Genomic DNA, 16,148 nt, shown 5'->3' with positions numbered 1-16,148 from the left:
TAACTGTGTTCTTGCATTTTTAACTATAATATAGTTCAATAACTACAGGGATTTTGTAACTTGTGTGTTGCTGCCATCTAGTGTTTATACCAAGTTACTGCATCTGCCTTCATTATTTGGACCTATCAATGCAGTTGGCCAATATTTCAGTTTGCACAATGCTCTGAGCACCAGGAAAGATATTGGTACAGACTTCAAAACATTCACAGGCCACTTTTACCTATCACATTATTTTTTTGGGGTTTATAAGAGTCTGTTGGCCATCAGACACCTATACAATGCAGCCTTTCATTAGGAAAACAGAACATTCATTAAAGAGGTTGTTATATGAACGAAGTACATTTTAATTAATAGACCTTGGAATAATAAATTCCACAATTTGGATTTTTCTTGGCTCCACAATTTTTTACACATGAGGGTATACAGACAACACAGCAGGGGCTCACAGCTGCTTCTTTCTGTGAGAATCCCTTTTCCTTCCTGTTTTATCACAGGAGTGAGTTTCTGCGGCTTCTCCAGTCCTGCGAGATAATCATAAATTAAGTCAGTGACATAGGAGCTCAGGTGACCACTGAGTTCTTACACCACTGACTTGAGCTCAGAGGGATGGAGACAAGGCAGAAACAGTCACTCCTGTGATAAAACAGCAAGGAAAATGTTCTCACAGAAGCAGTTGCGAGCCCCTGCTGTGTTGTCCTACATACTCTTCCGCTTCTTACACCGGCCACGAGCTGTGGCATGTCATGTACTGACCACGAACTGCAAAAGCTTTGCAGGGTCAGACATGGCAAAAAAGACTGTACATAGCAGCACAAACTATTTTTTTTTTTTTTTTTAACACGTAATTTTGGAACTTAATGCTATTCCAAGATCTATTTATTTAAAATGTACTTTTGTTCATGGGGGGGGGGGGCACTTTTATTTATGCAACTTTTTTAAATGCTTCAACCTTTCACATGGTTTTGATTTCCTTAGACTTTTAATGATCTTATAGCAAATTTACACCTTTTCTGTAAATCTCCATAAAATGTATATAACTTTTGTTAATACATTACTGATCCTGAGTTACCTCCTGTATTATACTCCAGAGCTGCACTCACTATTCTGCTGGTGCAGTCAAGGTGTACATACATTACATTACTGATCCTGAATTACATCCTGTATTATACTCCAGAGCAGCACTCACTATTTTGCTGGTGCAGTCACTGTGTATATACATTACTGATCCTGAGTTACATCCTGTATTATACTCCAGAGCTGCACTCACTATTCTGCTGGTGCAGTCACTGTGTACATACATTACATTACTGATCCTGAGTTACCTCCTGTATTATACTCCAGAGCTGCACTCACTATTCTGCTGGTGCAGTCACTGTGTACATACATTACATTACTGATCCTGAGTTACATCCTGTATTATACTCCAGAGCTGCACTCACTATTCTGCTGGTGCAGTCACTGTGTATATACATTACATTACTGATCCTGAGTTACATCCTGTATTATACTCCAGAGCTGCACTCACTATTCTGCTGGTGCAGTCACTGTGTACATACATTACATTACTGATCCTGAGTTACATCCTGTATTATACTCCAGAGCTGCACTCACTATTCTGCTGGTGCAGTCACTGTGTACATACATTACTGATCCTGAGTTACATCCTGTATTATACTCCAGAGCCGCACTCACTATTCTGCTGGTGCAGTCACTGTGTACATATATTACATTACTGATCCTGAGTTACCTCCTGTATTATACCCCAGAGCTGCACTCACTATTCTGCTGGTGCAGTCACTGTGTATATACATTACATTACTGATCCTGAGTTACCTCCTGTATTATACCCCAGAGCTGCACTCACTATTCTGCTGGTGGAGTCACTGTGTACATGCATTACATTACTGATCCTGAGTTACATCCTGTATTATACTCCAGAGCTGCACTCACTATTCTGCTGGTGGAGTCACTGTGTACATACATTACATTACTGATCCTGAGTTACATCCTGTATTATACTCCAGAGCTGCACTCACTATTCTGCTGGTGGAGTCACTGTGTACATACATTACATTACTGATCCTGAGTTACCTCCTGTATTATACTCCAGAGCTGCACTCACTATTCTGCTGGTGCAGTCACTGTGTACATACATTACATTACTGATCCTGAGTTACCTCCTGTATTATACTCCAGAGCTGCACTCACTATTCTGCTGGTGCAGTCACTGTGTACATACATTACATTACTGATCCTGAGTTACCTCCTGTATTATACTCCAGAGCTGCACTCACTATTCTGCTGGTGCAGTCACTGTGTACATACATTACATTACTGATCCTGAGTTACCTCCTGTATTATACTCCAGAGCTGCACTCACTATTCTGCTGGTGCAGTCACTGTGTACATACATTACATTACTGATCCTGAGTTACCTCCTGTATTATACTCCAGAGCTGCACTCACTATTCTGCTGGTGCAGTCACTGTGTACATACATTACATTACTGATCCTGAGTTGCCTCCTGGATTATACTCCAGAGCTGCACTCACTATTCTGCTGGTGCAGTCACTGTGTACATACATTACATTACTGATCCTGAGTTGCCTCCTGGATTATACTCCAGAGCTGCACTCACTATTCTGCTGGTGCAGTCACTGTGTACATAGTGTGAGGCAGTGACCGGGATCATATACGAGGGACGTTATATATCCCCCAGAATGTGTACAGAGACCTATTAAATCCATTGGAGTATATTGCAGTCACAGACACAGCTGCGGCTGCAATGCAGGAATGAAGGTGAGCAGTGACCTGGTCAGGCTATCTGGCTAAGGCAGATTAGTAAAACCCGCCGGGCCTTCATTTCTTGGAGGAGGTCACAGGAGGCAGTGGGGCGGCCTCCTCCCTCCAACCCGGGTTTTCCAGTGGCTCTTGCCACACGTCCTTTAAAACCCTGTGTGAGGAGCTGCCCATTTTCTAAAGACTATGATACTTTTCCAGCAACGGACCACCATTTTGTTAATATTATTATTGTGTTTTGTTAGTGATTTACTTGTCATGTTTTATATAGTTCTGATAACTTGTCAGTGTGAACACTAGATTCACTTGTAAAATGTCCAGCATTCCACTAATCTGTATCTCAGGAGTCCATTGTTTCAACAGCCAATGGTCTCATTAGGTGAGTTTGGATTGAGACACAGTGGAGCCGTCATCACAGGGGGTCTTACATGCCGTCTCAGATAAAGGCTTCTAGAATATTCTTCATTGTTTAGCGAACAGTGAATGCTTGAGGGGTTAGGGTGATCACTTCTGTGCTGGGAGGGATGTGGAGGGGTGGATGGAAGGACACTGGAGTGAGGGGACTGATGGCTGTGGACGTGGAGCTGATGGATGGATGGCTTATGGAGTGTTGGAGATCAGTTATCAACTGGGCTGGATAAACGTACTACAGTTGTGGATATGTCGTTGGATATCAACTTTATTCTAGGACTGTTGCTACTGGATACCTGTGCTTCCATTGTTTTATCCGTCATCTGGAGGATCGTGGACTGTGGCTACAGACTATACTGGCTGGAGATACAAAATCTGTGGGCCAACCAAAAGTTGGGAGACAGTGAGTATGGCCTTATCCAAAGCCAATGACACTACTGATCCCAGATTGAGAACTTAAGGACTCAGAGAACTGTATTTTGGCCATTTACTAGGAATTGCTGCATTACCATGGATGTGATTAATAAAATATTGTTGCATTGTTAACCTGCCTGGGTGATTACTTACAACCCACAACCGCACATCTTTACACCCTGCACTAAGGATTAGTGTTGTTCTATGTTGGATCCTGCGAGGAGCAGAGCACGGAAGCTCAGCAGGACGGAGTGTGGCTGAACCACCGCCTAGGAAGGCTCTGCACCCGTCAGGCTCTGAGCGGCCCGGTGCGGCCGTTGCCCACGGCAACCGTTGTTTATGGACTCATGTTAACCCGGCTGCGAACCGGAGGAGTTTCTGTTTACCCGTGAGTTGCTGAATAAACCTGTTTATGTTGGACTTACTTGGTCACTGCCTCAGTTTCTGCACTGTGTGAACACCGCCGCCTTACAAATACATTACGTATCTTATGTTATATCCTGCAAATATTTTTGCACCACTTTATTATGCAGTCTGCCATGTAATGATAAAGTAAGTACATGTGTCTCATCAGGTCTAAGCCTTTTTTTTTCTATACGTGTGCTGTTTTCATTTGTCAAATCTGATGACAGAGCCACTGTAATTGGAGCCAGTATTTTCCCAAAAGAGGAGTGAAGGGCAACTTTATTCAACCTGCCAAACCCTACTCTAATCTGGTGAAGTGCCCTGAAACTGCCTTCTGCCTAATATCCCTTATTCATATAGGCTTATTAAAGGGTCACATATCGTCCATGATGCAGGGAGGAGGGTGCAGACTTGTTTTGGTCATGTTCTCGCTTGGATGGGTTCTGGGACAATGTTGGCAGACTGCTTAAGAAGGGTTATAAGTAGTGTTGAGCGATACCTTCCGATATCGGGAAATATTGGATCGGACCGATACCCAAAAAGTATCGGATATCGCCCATTCCGATACCGGAAACCAATGCAAGTCAATGGGACAGAAATATCGGAATGAAAATAAACCCTTTCTTTCCTTGTAGGTTAATTCTACATGAAAGAAAACAACTAAGAATAATGTAGAATGTATTGGGGGAGGTGGGGGAGACAATAAAGGCATAGAGGTTTAGCCCAATCAAATGGAATGCTATTTAGGAATTAATATATTTTTTAAGACGTTCTGAGTTACAAAAATATTGACTATGTTAAGCTTTTTATATTTGGTCAGATATTTATGTTTCACTACTTCCATGCTCTTCACCTTCTTTTTTACTTCTCTCACACTTTCTCCTTCATCATCCTCAGCATCAGCATCTTTTTCATCAACTTCTTCTTCACCTTCTTCATCTTCTTCTTCTTCACCTTCTTCTATTATTCTTTTTTTTTTACATTCTTCATATTCTTCTTATTCAACTATTATTCTTCTTCATATTCTACTTCTTCATCTTCTTCATATTCTTCTTCTTCATCATATTCTTATTTGTTGCAGGCATTCCTGTAGTTGTTATCTATAAAAGTTTGAACATTACACCTTTCGCTCTGCCCGTCACAAAAGATTTACAACAGGATTTGTCCGCGTTCAGTTTGGCCTGCAGCAGCAGGTATTTTCCAGGGGCACCACGAGGAGGAACGGACTCACCCCCATACACTGCTTAGTCATCTTCTGCTTATAATTTAGATAATATCTTTTGCTCTGATTTTTAGTCTTATGCTTAATGTTCTTCCGCTTTTTGTTCTGCAGCTTCTTGTACTTCTGCTTCTTGGCTTTCTGTCTCTTGTTCTTCTGTATCTTGGTGGTTGTCTTCTTGTTCTTTGTCCTCTTGGTCAACTTCTTCAGGGTCTTCTTCGGGGTGGTCTTCAGGGTAGTCGTCTTCAAGGTCGTCATCTTCGGGGTCCTCGTCTTCTTCGGGGTGGTCTTCAGGGTCCTCGTCTTCAGGGTCGTCGTCTTCGGGGTCCTCGTCTTCTTCGGGGTGGTCTTCAGGATCCTCGTGTTCAGGGTCGTCGTCTTCGGGGTCCTCGTCTTCTTCGGGATGGTCTTCAGGGTCCTCGTGTTCAGGGTCGTCGTCTTCGGGGTCCTCGTCTTCTTCGGGGTGGTCTTCAGGGTCCTCGTCTTCAGGGTTGTCGTCTTCAGGGTCATCGTCTTCTTCGGGGTGGTCTTCAGGGTCATCGTCTTCGGGGTCCTCGTCTTCTTCAAGTTGGTCTTCAGGGTCCTCGTCTTCAGGGTCCTCGTCAGGGAGATCCAGAGTGATTACCAAGAACCATTTCAAAAAGCTTGAACTTGGAAATGTAGCAGAAGGTACAAGAAGGCTGAGGAACTGCCGAGAACCAGCTGATGGTACTGGAACCCGGATGGGTAGCAGAAGGTACAAGAGCCAATGGAACTACCAAGGACCAGCTGACGGTACTGGAACTCGGTTACTAAGCAGGAGGTACCTGTGCCAGAAAGCACTACCAAGGACCAGCAGACGTTGGTGGAACTTGGATACCGCGAAGGAGGCGCCTAAGCCAAAGGCACTGCCGAGAACCAGCTGACGGTACTGGAACCCGGATGGGTAGCAGAAGGTACCCATGTAAAAAAAAGTTGCAAGGCCGCGAGCCGGCCGCAGTTACCAAAACCCACAGTCCTACAGGGGGTGCTTGTCCTATTGGCACTATGGAACCAGCCTTCATTGCCAGATCCCGCAGCCCACATAGGAGTCACCTAAACTGCAGGCACCATAGAGTCGGCTAACCCGACCGCAACACGACAGGACAACGCATTGGAGGCAAAGTGACGTTGACACTACCCGGAAACAGCTGGCGTGCTGGAACCAGGCTGGGCAGGAGGGAGTACCCGTGCCAAAGACAATTGTGAGAACCAGCTGACTGTACTGGAACCCGGATGGGTAGCAGAAGGTACAAGAGCCAATGGAACTACCGAAGACCAGCTGACGGTACTGGAACTCGGTTACTAAGCAGGAGGTACCTGTGCCAGAAAGCACTACCAAGGACCAGCAGACGTTGGTGTAACTTGGATACCGAGAAGGAGGCACCTAAGCCAAAGGCACTGCCGAGAACCAGCTGACTGTACTGGAACCCGGATGGGTAGCAGAAGGTACCCATGTAAAAAAAAGTTGCAAGGCCGCGAGCCGGCCGGAGTTACCAAAACCCACAGTCCTACAGGGGGTGCTTGTCCTATTGGCACTATGGAACCAGCCTTCATTGCCAGATCCCGCAGCCCACATAGGAGTCACCTAAACTGCAGGCACCATAAAGTCGGCTAACCCGACCGCAACACGACAGGACAACGCATTGGAGGCAAAGTGACGTTGACACTACCCGGAAACAGCTGACGTGCTGGAACCAGGCTGGGCAGGAGGGAGTACCCGTGCCAAAGACACTGCTGGGAAACAGCTGGCGGTGCTGGAACCCAGGGTAAATACTAAAAACAGAGTGGAGCCAGAGGCGTAATTGGAGCAACTTTAAAATCTGTAGTAGTGTGAATGTGGACAGAGCAGGAGAATTTGCCGGACACACAGCAGGGGAACAGCTGACGTTACTGAACCCCAATAACACTGGAGCAAGCGTTGACTGTGCAGATGGCACTTCTGAGCAGCAACTAGCGGTATTGGAGCCCAGGGTAAATACTAAAAACAGAGGAGCCAGAGGTGTAATTGGAGCAAGTTTTAAATCAGTAGTACAGTGGATGTGGACAAAGCAGGAGAATTTGCCGGACACACAGCTGGGGATCAGTTGACGTTACTGAACCCCAATAACACGGCAGCAAGCGTTGACTGTGCAGACGGCATTTCTGATCAGCAACTAGTGGTATTGGAGCCCAGGGTAAATACTAAAAACAGAGGAGCCAGAGGTGTAATTGGAGCAAGGTTTAAATCAGTAGTACAGTGGATGTGGACAGAGCAGGAGAAATTGCCGTCCGCACAGCAGGGGAACAGCTGACGTTACTGAACCCCAATAACACGGCAGCAAGTGTTGACTGTGCAGACAGCACTTCTGAGCGCCAACTGGCGGTATTGGAGCCCAGGGTAAATACTAAAAACAGAGGAGCCAGAGGTGTAATTGGAGCAAGTTTTAAATCAGTAGTACAGAGGATGTGGACAAAGCAGGAGAATTTGCCGGACACACAGCTGGGGATCAGCTGACGTTACTGAACCCCAATAACACGGCAGCAAGCGTTGACTGTGCAGACGGCACTTCTGATCAGCAACTAGTGGTATTGGAGCCCAGGGTAAATACTAAAAACAGAGGAGCCAGAGGTGTAATTGGAGCAAGTTTTAAATCAGTAGTACAGAGGATGTGGACAAAGCAGGAGAATTTGCCGGACACACAGCTGGGGATCAGCTGACGTTACTGAACCCCAATAACACGGCAGCAAGCGTTGACTGTGCAGACGGCACTTCTGATCATCAACTAGTGGTATTGGAGCCCAGGGTAAATACTAAAAACAGAGGAGCCAGAGATGTAATTGGAGCAAGGTTTAAATCAGTAGTACAGTGGATGTGGACAGAGCAGGAGAAATTGCCATCCGCACAGCAGGGGAACAGCTGACGTTACTGAACCCCAATAACACGGCAGCAAGTGTTGACTGTGCAGACAGCACTTCTGAGCGCCAACTGGCGGTGTTGGAGCTCAGGGATAATACTGAAAACAGAGGAGCCAGAGGTGTAATTGGAGCAACTTTAAAATCTGTAGTAGTGTGAATGTGGACAGAGCAGGAGAAATTGCCGTCCGCACAGCAGGGGAACAGCTGACGTTACTGAACCCCAATAACACGGCAGCAAGTGTTGACTGTGCAGACAGCACTTCTGAGCGCCAACTGGCGGTGTTGGTGCTCAGGGATAATACTGAAAACAGAGGAGCCAGAGGTGTAATTGGAGCAACTTTAAAATCTGTAGTAGTGTGAATGTGGACAGAGCAGGAGAAATTGCCATCCGCACAGCAGGGGAACAGCTGACGTTACTGAACCCCAATAACACGGCAGCAAGTGTTGACTGTGCAGACAGCACTTCTGAGCGCCAACTGGCGGTGTTGGTGCTCAGGGATAATACTGAAAACAGAGGAGACAGAGGTGTAATTGGAGCAACTTTAAAATCTGTAGCAGTGTGAATGTGGACAGAGCAGGAGAAATTGCCGTCCGCACAGCAGGGGAACAGCTGACGTTACTGAACCCCAATAACACGGCAGCAAGTGTTGACTGTGCAGACAGCACTTCTGAGCGCCAACTGGCGGTGTTGGAGCTCAGGGATAATACTGAAAACAGAGGAGCCAGAGGTGTAATTGGAGCAACTTTAAAATCTGTAGTAGTGTGAATGTGGACAGAGCAGGAGAAATTGCCGTCCGCACAGCAGGGGAACAGCTGACGTTACTGAACCCCAATAACACGGCAGCAAGTGTTGACTATGCAGACAGCACTTCTGAGCACCAACTGGTGGTGTTGGAGCTCAGGGATAATACTGAAAACAGAGGAGCCAGAGGTGTAATTGGAGCAACTTTAAAATCTGTAGTAGTGTGAATGTGGACAGAGCAGGAGAAATTGCCGTCCGCACAGCAGGGGAACAGCTGACGTTACTGAACCCCAATAACACGGCAGCAAGTGTTGACTGTGCAGACAGCACTTCTGAGCGCCAACTGGCGGTGTTGGAGCTCAGGGATAATACTGAAAACAGAGGAGCCAGAGGTGTAATTGGAGCAACTTTAAAATCTGTAGTAGTGTGAATGTGGACAGAGCAGGAGAAATTGCCATCCGCACAGCAGGGGAACAGCTGACGTTACTGAACCCCAATAACAGGGCAGCAAGTGTTGACTGTGCAGACAGCACTTCTGAGCGCCAACTGGCGGTGTTGGAAATCAGAGATAATACTGAAAACAGAGGAGCCAGAGGTAATTGGAGCAACTTTAAAATCTGTAGTGGTGAGAATGTGGACAGAGCAGGAGAAATTGCCGGACACACAGCAGGGGAACAGCTGACGTTACTGAACCCCAATAACACGGCAGCAAGTGTTGACTGTGCAGACGGCACTTTTGAGCGCCAACTGGCGGTGTTGGAGCTCAGGGATTACAGTTCAGGTGATAGAAACATGAACACAACAGGAGACCTGGATACTGTTGCCAACCAATTATTTATTCTGGAAGAGGACTGGTAAATTCATGAGAGATCCAGGCCTTGATCATTTTGAGAAAATTAAGCCGGTCAACGTTATCGGAGGATAGTCGCATGCGACGGTCTGTTAGTACACCACCTGCGGCACTAAAGACGCGTTCCGATAATACACTAGCAGCAGGGCAAGCCAGCACCTCCAATGCATACTGGCTAAGCTCTGGCCATGTATCCAGCTTACAGACCCAAAACTTGAAGGGGGAAGAGCCGTCTGGGAGTACACTGAGAGGGCAAGACATGTAGTCTGTCACCATCTGACGGAAACGTTGCCTCCTGCTGACTGGAGCCGTCTGTGATGGTGTAGACATTTGTGGCGGCGGGGACACAAAACTTTGCCACATTTGGGCCATACTGGTCTTGCCTTGTGCTGAGGCGCTGCTTCTGCTCCCTCTTTGTGCAGAGCTTCCTCCACTGCCTCGACGCACTGAGCTGCTTTGTAAAGCACTAGCAGCACTGCTCTCGGTTGGAATGGAGAACATGATGGAATGCACCAGTGCGTCTTGGTACTCCCGCATTTTACGCTCCCGGTTCAACGGTGTTATGAGGCTTTGTAAGTTGTCCCGGTAGCGAGGATCTAGGAGGGTGGACACCCAATAATCAGCCGTGTTGAGAATGTGGGCGATGCGGCGGTCGTTTCTCAGGCACTGCAGCATGAAATCAACCATGTGCTGCAGACTGCCAACTGGCCAAGAAACGCTGTCCCCTGCTTGAGGCGTGATCTCTGCCTGCTCTGCATCACCCCACCCTCGCTCTAGATACTGACTACTAGAGCAGTGGTCCCCAACCTTTTTTGCACCAGGGACCGGCTTGAAGCAAGATCATTTTTCCATGGCCCAGCAAGGAAGGGGTGGGGTGGGCGGGGCTTTGGTCATATGGGGGCGGGGTAATGGAGGGATTTGGAGTTTAGTGCATACTTATCATATAGTGTAGACCAGGTCCCCGCCAGGAGCTATGCCAGGAGCCCCACATAATGTGCTGTGCCAGGAGCCGCATCACTGAGGCCCCATCACGCCCTGCAGCAGGACAGGGCAGCTGTCCTGACAGCTGCTGTTCAGCTGCATTTACTTCATCCCAGGGGCGGACACAGACTGTAGTGGGCCCCTGTGCAAGAAATTTTTGGGGGCCCCCCCGCCCTTCATAAGGCAACAAAGTTATGTAAACATAACCCCCCCCATGTGCATCTCTCACCCCCCCATGTGCAGCTCACCCCCCGTGCATCTCTCATCCCCCTCCGTGCATCTCTCACCCCCCACGTGCATCTCTCATCCACCCCCCGTGCATCTCTCATCCCCTCCGTGCATCTCTCACCCCCCCGTGCATCTCTCACCCCCCCGTGCATCTCTCATCCACCCCCCGTGCATCTCTCATCCCCCCCGTGCATCTCTCATCCCCCCGTGCATCTCTCATCCCACCGTGCATCTCTCATCCCCCGTGCATCTCTCATCCCCCCCGTGCATCTCTTATCCCCCCCGTGCATCTCTCATCCCCCCCGTGCATCTCTCATCTCTCCCCTCCCCACCATGTGCATCTCTCATCTCTCCCCTCCCCCCATGTGCATCTCTCATCTCTCCCCTCCCCCCCATGTGCATCTCTCATATCTCCCCTCCCCCCATGTGCATCTCTCATCTCTCCCCTCCCCCCCATGTGCATCTCTCATCTCTCCCCTCCCCCCCATGTGGATCTCTCATCTCTCCCCTCCCCCATGTGCATCTCTCATCTCTCCCCTCCCCCCATGTGCATCTCCCATTCCCCCCACTCCTAGTTAATTGTATTTAAAAAAAAATAAAACTTGTTATACTTACCCCCATGCGATCCCTGCAGAATCCTGGCGCTCGTCCAAATCGCTGACACCAGGTTCTCCTGCCTTCCGGTCATGTGACGGCGCCGTCACATGACCGGAAGTCAGAGGAATTATGAGATGTCCAAGACCCGGCGCTTTGCATGGGGCCGGGGGCCCCATGAGGAGAGAGACGCACAAGAGGGGAGCTCCGAGGGGGCTCCTACCGGCCGGGCCCCATACTGGAGTCAGGGCAGTCATGCCCTGATGGCGGCCCTGCTGGAGGCTGGAGGGGCCCCCTCTCCCTCGGGGCCCCCGTTCAATGAACCGGCTGCACGGGCGGTAGTTCCGCCCCTGCTTCATCCTGCTTCAGGACCTGTGGTGACATCACAGTTATGTACCTTGATGTCATCACAGGTCCTCTACAGGTCTACCCTGCGGGAGTCTAGAACAGCGGGCAGCATCCACCCCACACAGTGTGCTCTGAGCCACCGCAGACCAGAGCACACTGTCAATGTTTAGTGATTGTCTGTGGCGGTGCCGCGGACCGGCTGAAAAACCCCAACAGCCCGGTCCTGGTCCGCGGACCGGCGGTTGGGGACCTCTGTACTAGAGCATTGTGTACCTCCCTCCTCTGGACAGATGTCTTCCTCCTCCATTGACTCTTCCTCATCCTCCTCACAAAGTGTCCCCTGCCTAGGCCTTTGTGAGGAACCACGTTGCGCAGACTGTAGAGAAGCAGATGGCATTTGTGACTCCTCATCCTCCACCTCTTCCAAAACCTCCTCCCTTAGTGCTTGCAGTGTTTTTTCAAGCAGGCAGTTAAGGGGGATAGTCATGCTGACTAGTGCATCATCTGCACTCGCCATCCACATGGAATAATCGAAGGCACGCAAAACGTGGCAAATGTCCTTCATAGAGGCCCACTCAGTGGTGGTGAAGTGTGAACGGCGCGCACTGCGACTTGTTTGCGCCTGCTGCAGCTGGTACTCCATTACTGCTGCCTGCTGCTCACACAACCTCTCCAACATATGTAACGTTGAATTCCACCTGGTGGGTAGGTCACATATGATGCGATGTTCTGGAAGACATAATCGGCGCTGCAGAGCTGCAATGCGCGATCTTGCGTTGCTGGAACGCCGCAAGTGAGCGCACTCTATGCGGACTTTGTGAAGCAGTGCATCAAGATCCGGATAGTCCCTCAAAAAACTCTGCACGACCAAGTTGAGCACATGTGCCAGACATGGGATGTGAGTGAGGTTGCCTAGGCCCAGAGCTGCCACCAGATTTCGGCCATTGTCACACACTACCATGCCTGGCTGGAGATTCGCTGGCACAAACCACACGTCGCTCTGCTGCTTGATGGCATTCCAGAGCTCCTGCGCTGTGTGGCTTCGATTCCCCAAAGAAATTAATTTTAATACGGCCTGTTGACGTTTGGCCACGGCTGTGCTCATATCGGTCATCATAACAGGACCGTTCACGGGTCGATGTGGAGGTAGACCGTGACGGCTCCTGCAGCGCTGATTCAGAGGAACTGGAGTATGAGGAGGAGTCAATGTGTACAGACTGGATTCCTGCAATCCTTGGAGTTGGCAGAACATGTACAGCGCCACTCTCAAGATCTGTACCCGGCTCCACAACATTTACCCAATGGGCAGTGAGGCAAAGGTATCGTCCCTGTCCATGCTTACTGGTCCACGCATCGGTGGTCAGGTGGACCTTGCTACTGACGGCGTTTTGTAGCGCATGTTTAATTTTTCCCTCCACATGCTGTTGCAGGGCAGGGACGGCTTGCCTGCTGAAATAAAAGCGGCTGGGCACGTTGTATTGTGGGACTGCCAATGCCATAAAGTTGCGGAAGGTGTCAGTCTCCACCAGCCTGAATGATAGCATTTCAAGGGCCAGTAGTTTAGCAATGCCAGCATTCAGAGCCTGTGCTCGGGGGTGGTTTGCCGAGTATGGGCGCCTTTTCTCCCATGCCTGTGCTAACGATGGTGGTAGACTGGCCTGGGAGTGTGAGGATGACAGGGAAAGTGGTGCTGTAGGTGGAATTACACTGTGTCTCTGTACAACAGTGCCAGAGATTCTTCCATGGCGATCCTGTGAGGAAGCCGAACCAGCTGTGTGTGAGCTGGAGGAAGAGGCTACAACACGAGCTGAAGAGGTGGTAGGTGGCGCTGTAGGTTGGCCTAGGTCTTCAGTGTGTTTTTGTAACTCCACCACGTGCTTGGTCCGCACATGTGTCCACATATTTGTGGTATTGAGGTTGCTGACACTTTTCCCTCTTTTCACCTTCTGATTACACAGCTTGCATTTGACAAAGCAAATGTCATCTGCAACTGTGTCAAAAAAGGACCAGGCACTGCAAGTCTTGGGACCGCCCGCTTTGGATTTTGGAAGAGCCATGCTCCTAATGGGTGCCGAAGTGGAGGCTACAGGCAACCAAGTCTGCCCCCTCCTTCTCCTTCCTTTTTGGGCCGTTCGGGGAATCTCTTCCTCAGAGCTGCTCCCACCATCTTCCTGTCCCTCACGCCATGATGGGTCAAGGACCTCATCATCTACACCACCCTCTTCAAACAACTGCTTCTCCTGGGTAGTCTCGACAGTACAGTACGCACCAGAAAGTGGCACCTGAGTCTCATCATCAGATGCGTACTGAGGTGTGCTGCTGACCATAGGCACTGGCCCACCCGCCTCTTCAGATTCAGAGAGGCAAAACGGTTGCGCATCACTGCATACTACCTCTTCTTCAAATTCTCAAATTCTGCTTGGCTGGCCCCCCTCTTTCCAAGCCAAGAGATTCAGAGAACAGAAGTAGAGATGGCTCCTGTCCAGGGCTTTCTGACTGCCTGGGCAATTTGGCAGGTGGTGAAGAGACAGATGGGTGCTCTTCAGTGCTCAGGACCTGAGAGGATCTGGAACTAATTGAAGTCGATGCGTTAGCTGCCATCCATCCGACAACGGCTTCAATTTGGTCCTCCCGCAGCAGTGGGGTACGGCTAGCTCCTACAAAGCTGCGCATAAAGGACTGTTCCCTGGTAAAACTGGGGGATGCTGAGTCAGTGGTGCCCGCAGCAGGCACAGAATCCCCACGTCCTCTCCCTGCAGGCACAGAATCCTCACGTCCTCTCCCTGCAGAAACTCCACGCCCACGACCACATGCCTTACTCCCTGCCTTCTTCATCTTGGTAGACTGATAAAGATAGGCAGAAAAGTACTAAGGGCTTAGTGTGCTTATTCCTGAACAGCTGCTAACAGGTATAAGAAACACTAATTTTATAAAGTGTGGACTAGACTTTAATATGAGCTAATGTGGCCTACACAACTGTAAAGTGGAGTGTTTGGTGAACTTTATTTAGTTTTTTTTTGTCACAAAAAGACACTGGATGTGCCCAAAGATGTAATACCGATAGTATCACAAACTTTTTGTAGCTATTACAATGTAGGAAGGTAACCTACAATGCAATAGATGAGGCTACAAAAAATAGGCTAAGGCTATGTGCCCACGTTGCGGACCTGAAGCATATTTTTTACGCTTCTCCCTGGCGGGAAAATCGCATGCGGATATTACATGCGGGTTATCAAGCACTTCTCCAAGCATCACTTGGAAAAGTGCTTGACAACTTGTTCAGAATGGTAAAAAATAAAAAAATAAACTTTATACTCACCTTCTGATGCATTCTCTGCCCCGTCCGGAGGCTTGAGCGGCTCACGCTGTTGTGTGCAGGACCTGCGGTGACGTCATTGAGTCATGTGGTGGGTCACATGACTCAATGACGTGGCAGGTCCTTCAGACAACAGCGCGATGGAGGGAAAACATCAGAAGATAAGTATAAACTTTATTTTATTCTTTTTTTTACAGGTTCTTTGGTACCCAGGTCTGGATGAGAGTCTCCTCTCATCCAGACTTGGGTACCATCCGCACATTGATTCCGCTGCGCTTCCGCAAAATTAATGAACATGCTGCGGATTTTTGACCGCAGCATATACGCTGCGGAAAAATCTGCAGCATGGGCATTGACATTGCGGAATGCCATTGGGGACCATGGGGTGCGGATATACATGCGTTTTTCAAGCGTTTACGCTGCGGAAATTCCGCAGCATATACGCTTGAAAAACGCTACGTGGGCACACAGCCTAATACTAATCTGGCTGGGGCTGCAGGGCACAATGCTGCAGAAAGGCTCCTCTAACTACTCCTATATAGTGTGTTTGGAACCAATGTAGCTGAATACGGATGGATCCACCACACTAATAGGAGAAATCAGGAAAAATGTTCAGTTAGCAAAAAAGGACAATGTATGAGGCAGTGACGCACGCTGAGCGCACTACAACCAGACGTGGCTGAAGCACACACTACAGGGTGAGCTGCACTCACACACACAGACCTTGCAGACAGCGGTGAACAGCACAGAGAACTGTGCACTAGCGCTGCAAGGCACAGCGATTTATAAAGTAGCTTGGGTAAAGCAGAATAGACCAAATAGGTAGCTAAAACTGTCCCTCAGAACAACAGCGTCCTATCCCTAACTGAATTCACAGCAGAGTGAGCTCAAAATGGCGGCGGCGGCTTTTATAGTGCATCATGAC

This window comes from Phyllobates terribilis, unplaced genomic scaffold, assembly GCF_046119375.1.
Source record: "Phyllobates terribilis strain yellow unplaced genomic scaffold, ASM4611937v1 Scaffold_8__6_contigs__length_399053987, whole genome shotgun sequence".
Lineage (NCBI taxonomy): Eukaryota > Metazoa > Chordata > Amphibia > Anura > Dendrobatidae > Phyllobates > Phyllobates terribilis.
This window is presented reverse-complemented; position numbering follows the sequence as displayed.